General features: G+C 40.5%; 1 protein-coding gene across 1 annotated transcript in view; it reads right to left on the reverse strand.

Annotated features, from left to right (window-relative positions):
• The window catches only part of COX10 (cytochrome c oxidase assembly factor heme A:farnesyltransferase COX10), a 141,200-nt gene that overhangs the window by 34,202 nt on the left and 90,771 nt on the right, over positions 1–16,227 (reverse strand). The gene's annotated exons all lie outside the window — the stretch shown is intronic.

Below are 16,227 nucleotides of genomic sequence, written 5' to 3' on the forward strand. Positions count from 1 at the left end.
AAAAGAAAAGCCTATATTTAGATGGCTGGGCATTCAAACCATTCCGCCTTTAAGGAGACTCTCAGTAGAGGAGAGGTGGAGAATTCTATGGGGTTCTGTTTCCCTGCGGGGTTTACTCTATTATTCTTCATGCTACAAGCATCGGCAGGCTGGCTAAACAGAAATGTATTTCTGTTGGTGCTGGCTGTGAGGATTTGACTGAACAGGGGAGCTGCACCTTCTCTGGGATTACGTTCTAATGTCACCTCTGCTCCTCTCCCTTATAATGAATTACAGGTAGACAGAGCTATAGCACTGTAACAAAGGTGAAGATACACATAGGCAATAGAGACGGGAACATTTCAGAGAAGAGTAGGCAATGGTAGCCAGCCTGAATTTTGAGCTGAGTAACAGCAGAACTTCACTTCTGCTGTGACCACCCTGGTCCAAGCTATCATCAAGTCATGCCAGGAGCTGCCCCAAGTCTCTCTCCTGGGATTCTATGGTCTATTTTACCCAGGCAGCTGAGGGGTTCTTTTAACCTAAATCTGATCGCACCAGCCCCATTTGTACAACTCATTTCTGGCTTCTCCCACTGCACATGGAGTTCCAGCCCTTCTGACTTCATCTTGTGCCACCCTGCCCCTCGTTCATTATGTTCTCACCACACTGGCCTTTCTATTTATAGTGTCAGGTAGAAGCCCACTCTGGCCACCGTACGTTCCCCCAGATCTCTGCATCACTCTCCTTCAGTTCTCAACTCCAATCCACTCCCTCCCAGTGCCTTCCCGCTCTGGAGTGCTCTCTCCCAATTGTTCTGTATTATCATTCTGTCTCTTTCCTTGGCACCATTGATGCCCACCTAGAATGATCTCTTAGAGCTCAACTGTTCACTGGCTAAAGTTCTACCTTCCCCACCGGACGGGAATGAAGGCAGGGATCAGATCATGCTGGTCATATTCCAGCATTTAGCACAGAGTGTAACATCCAGAGATGCTGAGGACACAATTCTGAAAAAAGTAGTAACAATGATGACAGCAGTATCATTTACTGACGGCTTTAAAAGAACACTCGTTTTCTCACATAACTCTATGAGGTGGAAGGCACCAACCTCATTTTATAGGCGAGGAAACAGCCTCAGAGAAGTTTGGTAATATGGTCAGGGTTGCATGGTGAAGCAGGCGGAGGAGCTAGGCTTTGATTCCAGGCAGTCGGACCCCAAAATCTTATGTTCTACAACATTCTATTCCCCAAGGAAAAACCAAGTGCTCTGAAAATCTAGTCTAAAACAGACCATAATTTTCAATACACAAATTTACCCATTGCAAGTGTACAGTTAGTTCTGAGTTAAAAAAAAAAAAGGTAAACATAGTGTAACCGCCACCACAATCAAGATATAGAACATATAAATTTATCTTTTCAAAAAGTTTCTTATGCCCCTCTGTAGCCAATTCCCTCCTGTCACCCCGCCCCCGCCTCCCCCCACCGCCCCGTTCCCAGTACCACTGATGTTACTTCTGTGCCTAGTTTTGGCTTTCCAAAATGTCATATAAATGGAATCATACGACATGCTGTCTTTTGTCTCTGTCTTCTTTCACTTAACATAGTGCTTTTGAAACACACCCGTGTCACTGCACGTACCAGTGGTTTGTTCCTTTTAATTTCTGAGTAGTATTTCAGCCGTAATTTGTTTATCTATTCATCAGCTGAGGGATGTTTAGGTTGTCTTTAGTGATATTTAAGCTAATATTCATGTACAGATCTTTGTATGGACATGTGTCCATACATACATAGGAATGGGACTGTATGGTAAATTTTGTTTAAATTTATTGAAATCTGCCAAACTGTTCTTGGAATTGATTGTACCATTCTGCATTCACACTAGCAATATATGAGAGCTTCAGGTATTCTACACCCTTGTCAGCACTGTATTGTTGTTTTTAATAAATGTTAATTATGCTAATAGGTGTGTAGTGGTATCTCATTGTGTTTTTAATTTGCATTTCCCCTATGATTACTGACGTTGAAAATCTTTTGCTTATTTAACGTCTGTATTTCTTCTTTGGAGTAGGGCCTATTTAAATCTTTTACGCACTTTTTTTTTTTTTTTTGTGACAGGGTCTTGCTCTGTCACCCAGACTTGAGTGCAGTGGCATCATCTTAGCTGACTGCAACATCTGCTTCCTGGGCTCAAGTGATCCTCCCTCCTCAGCCTCCCAAGTAGTTGGGACTACAGGCACATGCCACCATACCTAATTTTTAAAAAAAATTTTGTAAAGATGAGGTCTCACTATATTGCCCAGACTGGTCTCAAACTCCTGGGCTCAAGCAGTCCTCCTGCTTCGGCCTCCTAAAGGGCTAGGATTACAGGCGTGAGCCACTGTGCCCGGCCCCTTTTGTCTATTTTTAAGGTTGTTTTCTTAATGAGTTTAAGACTTCTTTCTATATTCTGTACATGAGTTCTTCATCATGTCTGTATTTTACAAATGTTATCTCCTACTCTGTGGCTTGTATTTTCATTTTAAGTGTCTTCTGAAGAGCAGAAGTTTTTAATTTTGATGAAGTACAGTTTATCTACTTTTCTTGCATGGTTTGTGGCTTTTGTGTTTTATCCAAGAGTCCTCTGCCGGGCCCAGTTTCACTGGGGAGCAGCCCATGTTGTCATGCTGGAAGTGGAATTCCACAGCTGATTTTGGAATACTGACCTTGTATTCTATACCCTTGCTAGATTTACTTATTACTCCTAGTAGCTTTTCTGTAGATTCCTTTGAATTTTCCTTGTAAACAATCACATTGTGAAAAGAATTTCATTTCTTTCCAATATATGTGCCTTTTCTTTCTCTCTCTTGCCTTATTATATACTAGTCAGGAGCTCCAGAACAACACTGACCAAGGTCCAGTTCCTATAGAACAGCCTTCACAGTGTAGTCTGGTCCGTACATTTTCCTTAACCTCTTCCCAGTTTTACTTCCTCACAATTCTCCTATATACATCCTTCCCTCTACAGCTGGCCAGGTTGCCTGTTTTTATCCTTACACATATATTTTGCACTCCCATCTTTGCATCTTTGCTCACCATGTTCATCTTGCCTGACATGGTCTTTGCTTCATTCTCTACCTATCCAAAGTCTGTCTGTCTGTCAAGGTCTACAGCCTGTCTCTCTATCTTGATGTTCATTTTGTCTCTTCGCTCATTCTCCACTCCTGTCCGAATGGCCTTCTCATCGCCTTGACAGCAGATGCCATGTATTCCTTCTTTGGTATCTTTACTTCTGTATTTCTCCCACCTAGGAGGTCATTTCTTTCTCTTATCATCCATCCACCTGTCCATCCATCCATTATTAAGCATTAGCTACCTGCCAGGTATAATGGCTAGCATGCAAGCTCCACGACAGCAAGAATTTTTCTGTTTTGTTCACCTCTGTAATATAGTATTGAAAATGGTGCCTAAAACTGTTCATGTGACAAAAGCATTAATACCCAGAATGTACAAGGAATTCAAACAAGTCAATAGTAAAAACAAACAAACAAATAATGCCATTGAAATGTGGGCAAATGACATGACATTTTTTGAAAGAAGACATACATGGTGGCCCATGCCTGTAATCCCAGCACTTTGGGAGGCCAAGACAGAAAGATCACTTGAGGCCAGGAGTTTGAGACCAGCCTGGGCAACATAGTGAGACACTGTGTCTACAAAAAATTTAAAAACAAAATTAGCTGGGTGTGTTGGCTCGCACTTGTAATCCCAGCACTTTAGGAGGCCGAGGCAGGAGAAACGCTTGAGCCCAGGCGTTCGAAACCGGCCACACAAAGTAAAAAAAAATTACCTAGGCCCAGCGACTGGCACCTGTAATTCCAGCTACTTGGGAGGCTGAGGGGGGAGGATCACGAGTTCTGGAGGTTAAGGGTGCAGTGAGCCATAGTCCTGCCACTGCACTCCAGCCTAAGTAACAGAGCAAGACCTGTCTCAAAAAAAAAAAAAAAAGAAAGAAAAAGAAAAAAAGAAGACATACGAATAGCCAAAAGGTATATGAAAAAATGCTCAACATCACTAATCATCAGAGGAATGCAAATTAAAACCATACTGAGATATCATTTTACCCCAGTCAGAAGAGCTATTGTTATCATAAAAAGACAAAAAATGAAGATGTTGATGAGGATGCAGAGGAAAGGGAACTCTTACACACTGTTGACGGGGCATGTAAATTAGTATAGCCTCTATGGAAAATAGTATGGCGATCTCCCAAAGAACTAAAAATAGAACTACCATTTGATCCAGCAATCCCACTACTGAGTATCTACCCAAAAGGAAAGAAATCAACATAAATCAAAAAGATACCTGTACTCGTGTTTATTATAGTACTTTTCATCACAGCAAAGATATGTGTTTTGTCTTAAATATGTTTGGTGAAACAGTGATCACTTATGGAAGACCTATCTGCCAGTTGAGTAGAAGACAGATGGAAGGAGGGTTAGGAAGAAGGCAGAGAAGTCAGCTGGGATGTGCTGTAATAACCCACGCAAAACTGATGATGGGCTGAAGCTAAAGCACTGAGGTGAGAGGGCACAGATTCCAGGGTAAATCAGGGGGTTGAAAAGACACAATTTGTTGAGTAATCAGATGAAGGAGATAACAGAAAAAGAGTGTCTAGGATGGCTTATAGGTGCCTGACTTTGGAACATAAATTAAGGTATTAAGGAAAAAGATTTGGGAAAGAAAGTGAATTGGGGTGAATACACACAAAATGTGAGCTGCCTGCAGGGGCAGCCCAATAGATTTTCAGAGGAACTAGGCTCAGAAAAGCAATCTGGGTTGGAGGTACAGACAGTGTGGAGTGTAGTGAATGCAGGGAAGTGAGATGAGGAGGAGATTAAGGACCACCAAACTAGAGTAGGTGGAGGAGGAAGGAACAGAAACAAGAGCTCAGCAGGGAACAGGCAAAATGGCTTATTTCTTACTCAACCTCTGGTTCTCAGCTTCAAGACGCATTCCCTGAGAAGTAATCCTTGGTCTCCTCAGTTTGAGGTAGATACTTCTCTTTGTGCTCCCATGTCACACTGGGCCTGTCCTTGTAGTATTTAGCACATTACACACATATGAGGTGCTTCATGACTCAGAACCCCACAAGACACAGAAGTGTGCCTTAGTCACCACTGCACCTCCAGGGTCGAGCACCATGCCTGGCTGGCATGTGCACTAAAAAAAACACATTTGTTGAGTGAAATGTACCTTTGACAACACTTAGTGTCCTTTTAATGCACGTGTGTTGCCATCTCCTCGACGTGATTCCAAGAGAATGAAGACCATGTTATTTACCTCTCTGCAACCTTGGGAACTAGCACGCTTTTCTACATAGACAACACTCCACAAAAGTGTTCCGATGATGACAGTATGAGGGAAAGGTTCAATAACCCACCACTCTACTTTCCACTGAGTAGTTTTTGCCTACCAACTTAATCATAATGGAAACACAGTTTTCACTCTGAGTTTGCTTATTCAGCATATGTTTTTGCTTACTTCTCCCCATCCTTTGAAAATAACTTGAATTTCTTTTTTATGTTATTAGCTGACAAGTATTATATTTTAAAGCAAATTTTAAAAAGACATTCAAATTCTGTAAACAACTATATATCTCTCTATAGTTTTAAACCTCTTCCCTAACAATGTACTTTTATTTACATGATTTTAGTGATCTTATTATTATATCCATAATAATGTTATGAGATGAACAGGTTAGAATTTTTCTTTTCTCTGAGACAGGATTTCACTCTGTTCCCCAGGCTGGAGTACAGTGGTGCAATCATAGCTCACTGTAACCACCAAATCCAGGGCTCAAGCAATCCTCCTGCCTCAGCCTCTAAGTAGCTGGGATGACAGGAGTGTGCCACCATGCACGGCTAATTTAAAAATTTTTTTTTTTGTAAAGACAGGGTCTATGTTGCTCAGGCTGGTCTCAAACTGCTGGCCTCAAGCGATCTGCCCACCTTTGCCTCCCAAATTGTTGAAATTATAGGTGTGAACCATGCACCTGGCCTAGGCTAGCAATTATGATTCTTCTTCACACATGAGGAAGCAGTAATGTGGAAAGATTAATTAAATGACTTATGCTTAGAGTCAGTTAAGTAACATTTTTCATCAGACCATGATCATCACATGAAGAATACCTGAAGACTGACATGTTATTTATTACATAAAAATTTGTAAAATTGCTAATTGGCTTTTTCCAGTCACCAAGTTAAAACTGGATAATACTGAATCTAACTTTATATTAAGAGGTTAAACTTCTCTGACATTTACCTTCATTGCATGACTGAGTTTCCAGATTCAACTTGTAAAACGGGTTTACTCAATATATTAGTCCATTTTGTGTTGCTATAAAACAATACTTGAGACTGGGTAATTTATTAAAGAAGTTTACTTAGCTCACTGTTCTGTAGGCTGTGAAGTTCAAGGGCATGGCTCTGGCTTCTGGTGAGAGCTTTCATACAGCATCAAAATATAGCAAAGAAGGTCAACGGGGAAGCGGACATGTACAAATCGGAAAACCTGAGGCCATCCTGCTTTAAGACAACCCACTCTCTCAGAGACTAACCCATTCCCATGAGAACTAATCCAGTCTCCTGAGAGCAAGAATGAATTCACCATGACAACAGCACCAAGCCATTCATGAAGAATCTGATCCCATAACCCAAACACCTCCCACTAGACCCTACCTCCCAACACCAAAACATTAGGGATCAACTTTCAACAGAAGTTTTGGTGAGGACAAACAAACCACATCCAAACCAAAGGGTTCACCCTTCAATGTAAGTCCCTAATATGTAACATATGAACTCTAAGGTGTGTTCTTTGCCAGAGAATAAAAGGAGGCTCTAAATCTAACTCCCTCATTACAACAAACATTATAGCCAGAACGATTTGCCAGAAATGTCCAAACAAGTCAGTCTGTTGGTCCATATGGCCTCCCCAGCCATGTGGAACTGTGAGTCAATTAAACGTCTTTTCTTTATAAACGACCCAGTCTTAGGTAGTTCTTTATAGCAGTGTGAAAATGGACTAATACAGAAAATTGGTACCAGGAGTGGGGTGCTCTTACAAAGATAACTGAAAATGTGGAAGCAACTTTGGAGCTGGGTAATGGGCAGGGCTTGGAAAAATTTGAAGGGCTCAGAAAAAGAAGGAAGATGTGGGAATGTCTGGACCTTCCTGGAGACTTGTTGAATGGTTTTAACCAAAATGCTCATAGTGATACAGACAATGAAGTCCAGGCTAAGGTGGTCTCAGATGGAGACAAGGAAATTATTGGGAACTGGAGTAAAGGTCACTCTTGCTATGCTTTAGCAAAGAGACATTAGGCCCCTGCCCTAGAGATCTGTGGAACTTTGAACTTGAGAGAGATGATTTAGGATATCTGGCAGAAGAAATTTCTAAGCAGCAAAGCATTCAAGAGGTGACCTGGCTTTTTCTGAAGGTGTACTGTCATATGCATTCACAAAGAGATGGTCTGAAGTTGGAACTTACGTTTAAAAGGGAGGCAGAACTTAAAAGTTTGGAAAATCTACAGCCTTACCATGTGGTAGAAAAGAAAAACCCATTTTCTGGGGAGAAATTCAAGCTGCCTGCAGAAAATTTGCATAAGTAATGAAGAGCAGAATGTTAATTGCCAAGAGAATGGGAAAAATCTCTCCAGAGCATTCTAGAGATCTTTGCTGCAGCCCCTCCCATCACAGGCCCAGAGGCATAGGAGTGAAAAATGGCTTCGTGGGCTGAGCCCAGGGCCCTGCTGTTCTGTACAACCTCAGGACATGGTGGGCACTCTGTTTCCCAGCTGTTCCAGCTCCAGTTGGGGCTAAAAAGAGCCAAGGTACAGCTCAAGCCATGGCTTCAGAAGGTGCAAGCCCCAAGCCTTGGTTGCTTCCACATGGTGTTGGGCCTGCAGCTGCACAGAAGACAAAAGCTGGGCTTTGGAAGCCTCTGCCTAGATTTCAGAGTATGGAAATGCCTGGATGTCTAGGCAGAAGTCTGCTGCATGCAAGGGCTGAGCCCTCATGGAGAACCTCTGCTAGGGTAATGTGGGGTTGGAGCCCCCATATAGAGTCCCCACTGGAGCACTGCCTAGTGGAGCTGTGAGAAGACAGCTACCATCCTCCACACTTCAGAATGGTAGATCCACTGACAGCTTGCACCATGTGCCTGGAAAAGCCAGAGGCATTCAATGGCAGCCCATGAAAGCAGCCATGAGGGCTGTACCCTGCAGAGCCACAGGAGCAGAACTGCCCAAGGACTTGGGAACCCAACCTTGCATCAGTGTGCCCTGGATGTGAGACATGGAGTCAAAAGAGATTATTTTGGAGCTTTAAGATTTAATGATGGCCCTTTTGGGTTTCGGACATGCATGGGGCCTGTAGCCCCTCTGTTTTGGCCAATTTCTCCCACTTGGAATGGGAGCATTTAGCCAATGCCTGTACCCTCATTGTATCTTGTAGGTAACTAACTTGCTTTTGATTTTATAGGCTCATAGGTGAAAGGGATTTATTTCCCTTGTCTCAGATGGGACTTTGGACTTGGACTTTTGAGTTAATGCTGGAATGAGTTAAGACTTTGAGGGACTGTTGGGAAGGCATGATTGTGTTTTGAAATGTGAGAAGGACATGAGATTTGGGAGGAGCCAGGGGTGGAATGATATGGTTTGGCTCTGTGTCCCCATCAAATCCCATCTCAAATTGTAATTCTCATATGTCGAGGGAGGGACCTGCTGGGAGGTGGTTGGATCATGGGTGTGGTTTCCCCTATGTTGTTCTCATGATAGGGAATTCTCACAAGATCTGATGGTTTAAAAGTTTGCGGCAGTTCTCCCTTTGCTGTTTCTCTCTCCTGCTACCATGTAGGAAGGTGCTTGCTTCTGCTTTACCTTCTACTATGCTTGTAAGTTTCCTGAGGCCTCCTCAGCCATGTGGAACTATGAGTCAATTAAACCTCTTTTCTTTATAAATGACCCAGTCTCAGGTAGTTCTTTATATCAGTGCGAAAATGAACTAATACACTGTCCAACTGATTGACTCTCCATTTCATGAAAGATTTCTCTGCAGCATGCAATGCTATTTGATAGCATTTTACCCACAGTAGAACTTCTTTCAAAATTGGAGTTAGTCTTCTCAAACTCTGACACTGCTTTATCTACCAAGTTAATATAACATTTTAAATCCTTTGTTTTCATTTCAACAATGTTCACAGCATCTTCATCAGAAATACATTGGGTCTCAAGAAACCACTTTCTTTACTCATCCATAAGAAGCAATTCTTCATGTGTTCAAGTTTTATCATGACATTGCAGCAATCCAGTCACATCTTTAGGGTCTACTTCTAATTCTCATTCTCTTGCTATTTCTTTCATATCTGCCTCCACTGAAGTATTAAACTCCTCAATGTCATACGTTAGAGTTGGAAGCAACTTTTTTCAAACCCCCGTTAATGTTGACATTTTAACCTCCTCCCTGAATCATGAATGTTTTTCATGGCATGTAGAATGGTGAATCCTTTCCAGACAGTTTTTAATTTGCTTTGCCCAGATCCATCAGAGGAATCACGATCTATGGCAACATCCTTACAAAATGTATTTCTTAAATAAAACTAAAAAGTCAACCATGGCTGCAATCCCAGCACTTTGGGAGGCTAAGGGCGGATCACAAGGTCAGGAGTTCAAGACTAGCCTGACCAACATGGTGAAACCCCATCTCTACTAAAAATACAAAAAAAAAAAAAAAAAAAGAAATAGCCAGGCGTGGTGGTGCATGCCTGTAATCCCAGCTACTCAGAGGGTGAGGCAGGAGAATCGCTTGAACCAAGGAGGCAGAGGTTGCAGTGAGCTGAGATCGCACCACTGCACTCCAGCCTGAGTGACAGAGGGAGACTGTCTCAAAAAAAAAAAAAAAGGTTGAATTGACTCTTTGATCCATGGGCTGCAGAACGGATGTTGTGTTGGCAGGCATGAAAACATTAGTTTCCTTGTATATCTCCATCAGAACTCTTGGGTGACCAGGTGCATTGTCAATAAGCAGTAATATTTTGAAGGCAATCTTTTCCTCTGAGCAACAGTTTCAAAATATTCAGTAAACCATGTTGCAATCAGATGTACTGGTATCCAGGCTTTGTTTTCCATTTATAGAGTACAGGCAGAGTAGATTTAGTGTAATTTTTAAGAGTCTTAGGATTTTTGGAATGGTAAATGAGCACTGGCTTCAACTCAAAGATAGCATCAGCCTTAGCCTCTAATGAGAGTTAGCCTATCCTTTGAAGTTTTGAAGTGAGGCATTGACTTCTCCCCTCTAGCTGTCAAAGTCCTAGATGGCATCTTCTTCCCATAGAGGGTTGTCTCATCTATATGAAAACTCTATTGTTCAGTGTGGCCACCTTCATCAATGAACTTATAGCTAGATCTTCTGGATAACTTGCTGCAGCTTCTCCATTAGCACTTGCTGCTTCACCTTGCACTTTTTGTTTTGAAAACAGCTTCTTTTCTTAAACCTCATTAACCAATCCCTGTCAGCTTCAAACTTTTCTTCTGCAGTTTCCTCACCTCTCTCAGCCTTCATAAAACTAAGAGAGTTAGGGCCTTGCTTTGGATTAGGCTTTCGTGTGAGGCAATGCTGTGGCTGCTTAGATATAGCCAGATTGCTAAAACATTCTTCATATCAGCAGTAAGACTGTTTCACTTTCTTATCATTTGTGTATTCACTGAAGTAGCACTTTTAATTTCCTTCAATAACTTGTCCTTTACATTCATAACATGGCTGTTTGATGCAAGAGGCCTAGCCTTCAGCCTATCTCAGCTTTTAACATGTCACCTTCCTCATTAAGCTTAATCATTTCTAGCTTTTGACTTAAAGTGAGAGACATGCAATTGTCCCTTTCACTTGCACACACAAGGCTATTGTAGGGTTATTAATTGGGCTAATTTCAATATTGTTGGTTCTCAGGGAATAGGGAGGTCCAAGGAGCAGGAGAGAGATGGGGAAACTGCCAGTTGGTGGAACAGTCAAAACACACACAACCACTTATCGATTAAGTTTGCTGTCTTCTATGGGCACGGTTTATGGTGCCCCAAAACAATTACAACAGTAACATCAAACATCACTGATCACATCACCATGTCAGATATAATAATAAAAAAGCTTGGAATACTGTACGAATTATCAAAGTGTGACACAGAGACACAGTGACCATGTGCTGTTGGAAAAATGGCACCAACAGACTTGTTTGCTGCAGGTTTGCCACAGGCCTTCAATTTGTAAAAACTGTAGTATCTATGAAGCATAATAAAGCAAAGTGCAATAAAATGAGGTATGCCTGCATACCTGCAAACTATAATAATTTAGATACATTACACTTTACATTTATATGTTTTTCTCTTTGAAGCAAAATAAGCAATGCCAATTTGCATGAAAAAGCTTTAGAAATAAGGAAATTCTGTGAGCATCATAATCATCTTTCCCTCTGTACGGGGTGACATGTAGTTATCATCCAAACTGGGCATTGTTGAAAGGGAAAGAGGACGTTATCAATAATTCTGTTGGGGCAAACCAGGACTGTCCTGGGCAAACCCATTTGACCTTCAGCCCATTTTACAATCATGCTACATGGGAGAACACTTTCCCTACGTGATCTCTTTGATCCTAATCACCTGATATACACATAACAATGACACCTCTCCTTTCTTTCACTGACTCAATTTAATCTCTGGATCTAGCTGAATAGCTAGAGATATATCTTTGAGCTATAATGTCTGGCGAAGGGCTTCTTCTTCCTCACTTGCTCCAAGGTCACATACTCTAAACGGTTCTCACGGGGATCTATTCTTTGCCATTTTGTCTATGGCTTGCACAAAGGGATGTTTAGAAACCCGTTGTTTATTTTCCTCAACAGAACGCCATAATCCCAAATGATGAAATCTGGAAAAATCAAAATCCTTAAAGTCTAAAATCCCAAAAGATCAAAATCCTGAAAATATAATTCTGGAAAAAATAATTTAAAAATTCTTTAAAAGATATTTCTGTACATTTTTAAAAGGGAATTTGAGAAACATACAAAAACATGATAGAACACTTTATAAGCCACTTTACACAATAAAATAGACAATAATAAGATATACATTTGTGCAAGCATAAACACTCAGGTATACTAATGACAGTCACATGGGCATAACAGTTAGAAACAGACAAACCTTATTCATAAAGAGGTCAAACAAAGGAAATGTCTAAATGCATATCACTAAGGATGGTAATGGTGTGCAGCCAGCGGTATAACTGTGTTCCTCTGAAATACCATGGCAAACAACCTAAGCCTTTTCACAAGATTGCTCAAAAACCATGATGGGACACCACCACCACATACACAGTCCCCAGAGCCAAGATCTTGAGAACTTTTATCTTTCACAAACACAGATGTATAAAAAGGACATCTTTTCATTTGTTGAGGAACTGTCGGTGTTTTTACATACACGCACAATGCTAATACACAAAGCCAAATTTGTGATAATGCACTTTGTGGAGTCAGATTTGCAAAAAACACATAAAGTGAATTAGAACTCTAAAAGGCTTTACACCATCTACACCTCCAGAATTGGAAATGATGTGCAGATGAAATACATAGCATAGTGAATTGTAAAAACAAAGCTGACAATTTAAAATTGTGAAAAAAACTGAAAAGAGAGAAAGAAAAAAACTAAAAAAGAAAATCAGACAAATGAAAGATTATTACAGGGATAGATTATGAGCAACTGAACAGAGACAGTCCAGTAGAGCAGGCCGACTTTCACAATCATTACCTATATTTTGATTTCTTGCATCACGATGAATAGCTGCTTTTTTTCTTTTAAGACATGGCTCTCCTTGGAGAATATATTCACATTCATTTTCAATGTGGTTCTGATCTTTTTGAAACTCTTCTATGATTTGATATAAACTGACATGAGCATTCCTTATTAAATTTTCGCAGCCAGGCGCAGTGGCTCATGCCTGTAATCCCAGCACTTTGGGAGGCCAAGCCAGGAGGATCACTTGAGGTCAGGAGTTCAAGACCAGCCTGGCCAACATGGTGAAACCCCATCTCTACAAAAATACAAAAAAATTAGCCAGGTGTGGTGGCACGTGCCTGTAGTCCCAACTACTTGGGAGGCTGAGGGAGGAGAATTGCTTGAACCTGGGAGGTGGAGGTTGCAGTGAGCCAAGATCACGCCACTCACTCTAGCTTGGGCAAGAGAGTGAGACTCTGTCTCTAAATACATAAATAAATAAATAAATAAATAAATTTTCCTGTCTTATGCCATGCTTCTATGTTATTTTGGGTAAAAGGAAATCCATTCCACATGTACCCATATACAGAACATAAATTTGGTGGAAACAATACTGGTGATTGAAGAGCAGCACCATTTCATGTCATCTTATCCTAACACGCACATGATTATTTTCAAACCAGTCAGTAACTTTATTGGCTTCTTCAGGCAAATGCAGCTTTAATTTATTAAAAGCTCCTGGAATGTCGTAAGTTGGAAGGAATGCCAATGCAGGCAAATAATGTATTTTTAAAGTGAGGTTTTCGGATTTCAGTGTTGCCAAATTGTGTAGCCAACCCACTCATCTGAATTTTCTGCCAAATGCACTGGGCTGAATGGAAAAAATAAACTTTATTGGTAACATCTTGAAATTCACTTTAGATGCCTTCATCGCACCTAACTCTATATCTGTATTTGAGGAATCGATTACAATCCATTTTCTTTTGCAAAGTCCTCCAAATCTTCAAATAAGTATATATGAACTGCTTCACATTTTCCAGTCATTAACACATAAAGGAGGGAAGAAATTCTAGAATTTGTGGATCCAACAGGGGCATAAATTCTATGTAGTTGATAAAAAAAAAAAAGCAGGGATAGTTTTGAAAGTGCCATCCATTAGCCAACATGAAACATGTGCTGATTTTTCTATATTAGACTTAGAGGTAAATATAAGAAGTCTGTCTCCTTTGACAGTCAAATCACTAATCAAGAATAGGTCACCATTTAATGTTTTTTTGTGACACTAGAGAAACCTCAATATCAGCAAGTGTCTTTGGTTCAGGAGGTCCCTGGGCTTGTTGAATTCCTTTTATTCTGTGATGAAGGGCATTTTTTTGAAGGCAAATATAGTGTTATGTGTGAAGGGGTAGAAGTTGTACATGACAGCATAATTTGGCAGAGAAGATTTCTTGTATTTTTTGCCAGTATTTTCACTTCTATGATCTTTAAAACACTCATTACACTTGTATTCTGAAAGTGGTTGTGGTCTACAAATTTTATAAGTATATGCTATCCATTTGAAAGTCTGGTTATTGCCAGCTGTTGCAATTAAGCAATTTTCTGCTTTCAAAGCACCAATAATAATTAGCTTTAAAATTTTTATCTTTCACCATTAGGTAGCCTCATACACTTAACTTATCATAGTCTTTTTTAGAGGGAAAAATATCACAGATCTCTTCCATTGTGTTGTAAGAAATACGGTAAGAAGGAATAATATTTGGCTTCTCCAGTGGCAAATCTGTATTAGTCAGAGTTCTACAGGGATACAGAACCAATAGGATGTGTATATAGATATATGAGAGGGGATTTGTTAAGGGGAATTGGCTCATGCAATTATGGTGGCTGAGAAGTCCCACGACAGGCCATCTGCAAGCTGGAGACCCTAGGATGTCAATGACCCTAGGAGCTCTCCAGCTCAGGCTGAAAGCCTCAGGACCCAGGGGGCTCCTGGTGTATGTCCTGGAGTCCAAAGGTCAGCAAGCCTGGCGTTCTGATGTCTAAGGCAGCAGAAGATAAGTCTGTCCCAGCTCTTACAGAGATACCAATTCACTTTCTTTATCTGTTCTCTTCCAGCCTCCAGCCAGCTGGATGTTACTCACCAATACTGAGGGCAAATCTTCCCTATCTACTCCACTCAGATTCACACACTATCCTCCTCTGGAAACACCCTCACAGACACACCCAAAATAATGCTTTCCCTGGTTTCTAGGTATTCTTCAATCTAGTCAAGCTGACACCTATAATTAAGTCCACAAGTTCACCCCTTGTTAACCTGGCATCCATATGCACCTCCTTAAACCATACTTAATTTTTAAATAAAGATTAAAGTGATAGTTCCACCTAACATGATTTTACTATCCTGTGATTGGAATTTTCGGGACTGGACATTAGGGATTCTAGACTTTAGGAATTTTGATCTTTTCAGACTTCAATATTTGGGACTGTGTCTTTTGGGATTATGATCCAAACCCCCTTTAAAAGGACAGTGTTGCCAATTACAACAGCTAAGGCCCCAATGCTCCCGCCTGAGTACTAACAGGTTGTGCTTCCACCACACTGGACAAAGTAAGATGGGCTGTTTAAAATGATGAGCCTTTATCTGATTATGCTTAAAGACTACTTGCTGGGCCTATTCCCACAATTCCCTGGTTCTAAAGGAGGGTATAATTTCACTGAGGAAAAACGACTGAACAGAAATTCCAAAGCATTACCAGTGGCAAGAGCAGCTTTTAGCTCTTGAGATAGGTTACAGACTTTGCATTTTCCCCTCTAAAACAGATCTACCCCAATAAAAGTACTTTTGACAGTTTCTAAACCTCAAACACACCATATACCTTTGTTTATATTTCAGAAAAAGGAAATAAAATATCAGTAGATGTGAGCTTTTTGTTCTTATATCTTTTCATCTGGTTCTATTGCCCTTTTTACTATAATGATATTTTAAATTCATTGAGAAATGTCTAAAACCAGCTAATATTAAAGACCATTCGCATAGATTAATCTGACTGCATATACACTTGCTTCCTTCATTGTTTTACTTAAATATGTGTGATCATTTGATTCACAAGTGTTATCACAATAAATTTTAAGCTCCATGAGGGCATTGCCTGGAAACGTGAAGAAAGAATCCAGTGATTTACATAGTCAGTATAAACCATTTGGCCCTTTTTATTCTTCTAGGCTTGTAATATATATTAGGTTAAAAAAAAGTTTTTTAAATGCCGGTTTAGAGGTCTCCAGGAAGTAAAATGTTTAATTATTAACCATTAGTGATATTAAAATATTTCTATGCCTTTTAGTTCTACTTAAGTGAAATTGGTGGAGAGTGATGGAGGCAGTACTTTACTTGGCATACAACAGCATTATCAGTTTATCTGAAAAAGTAAGATTTCAGACATATCCTTCTTCTGAGACCC

This window comes from Pan troglodytes, chromosome 19 (genome assembly GCF_028858775.2).
Source record: "Pan troglodytes isolate AG18354 chromosome 19, NHGRI_mPanTro3-v2.0_pri, whole genome shotgun sequence".
In the NCBI taxonomy this organism is placed as follows: Eukaryota; Metazoa; Chordata; class Mammalia; order Primates; family Hominidae; genus Pan; species Pan troglodytes.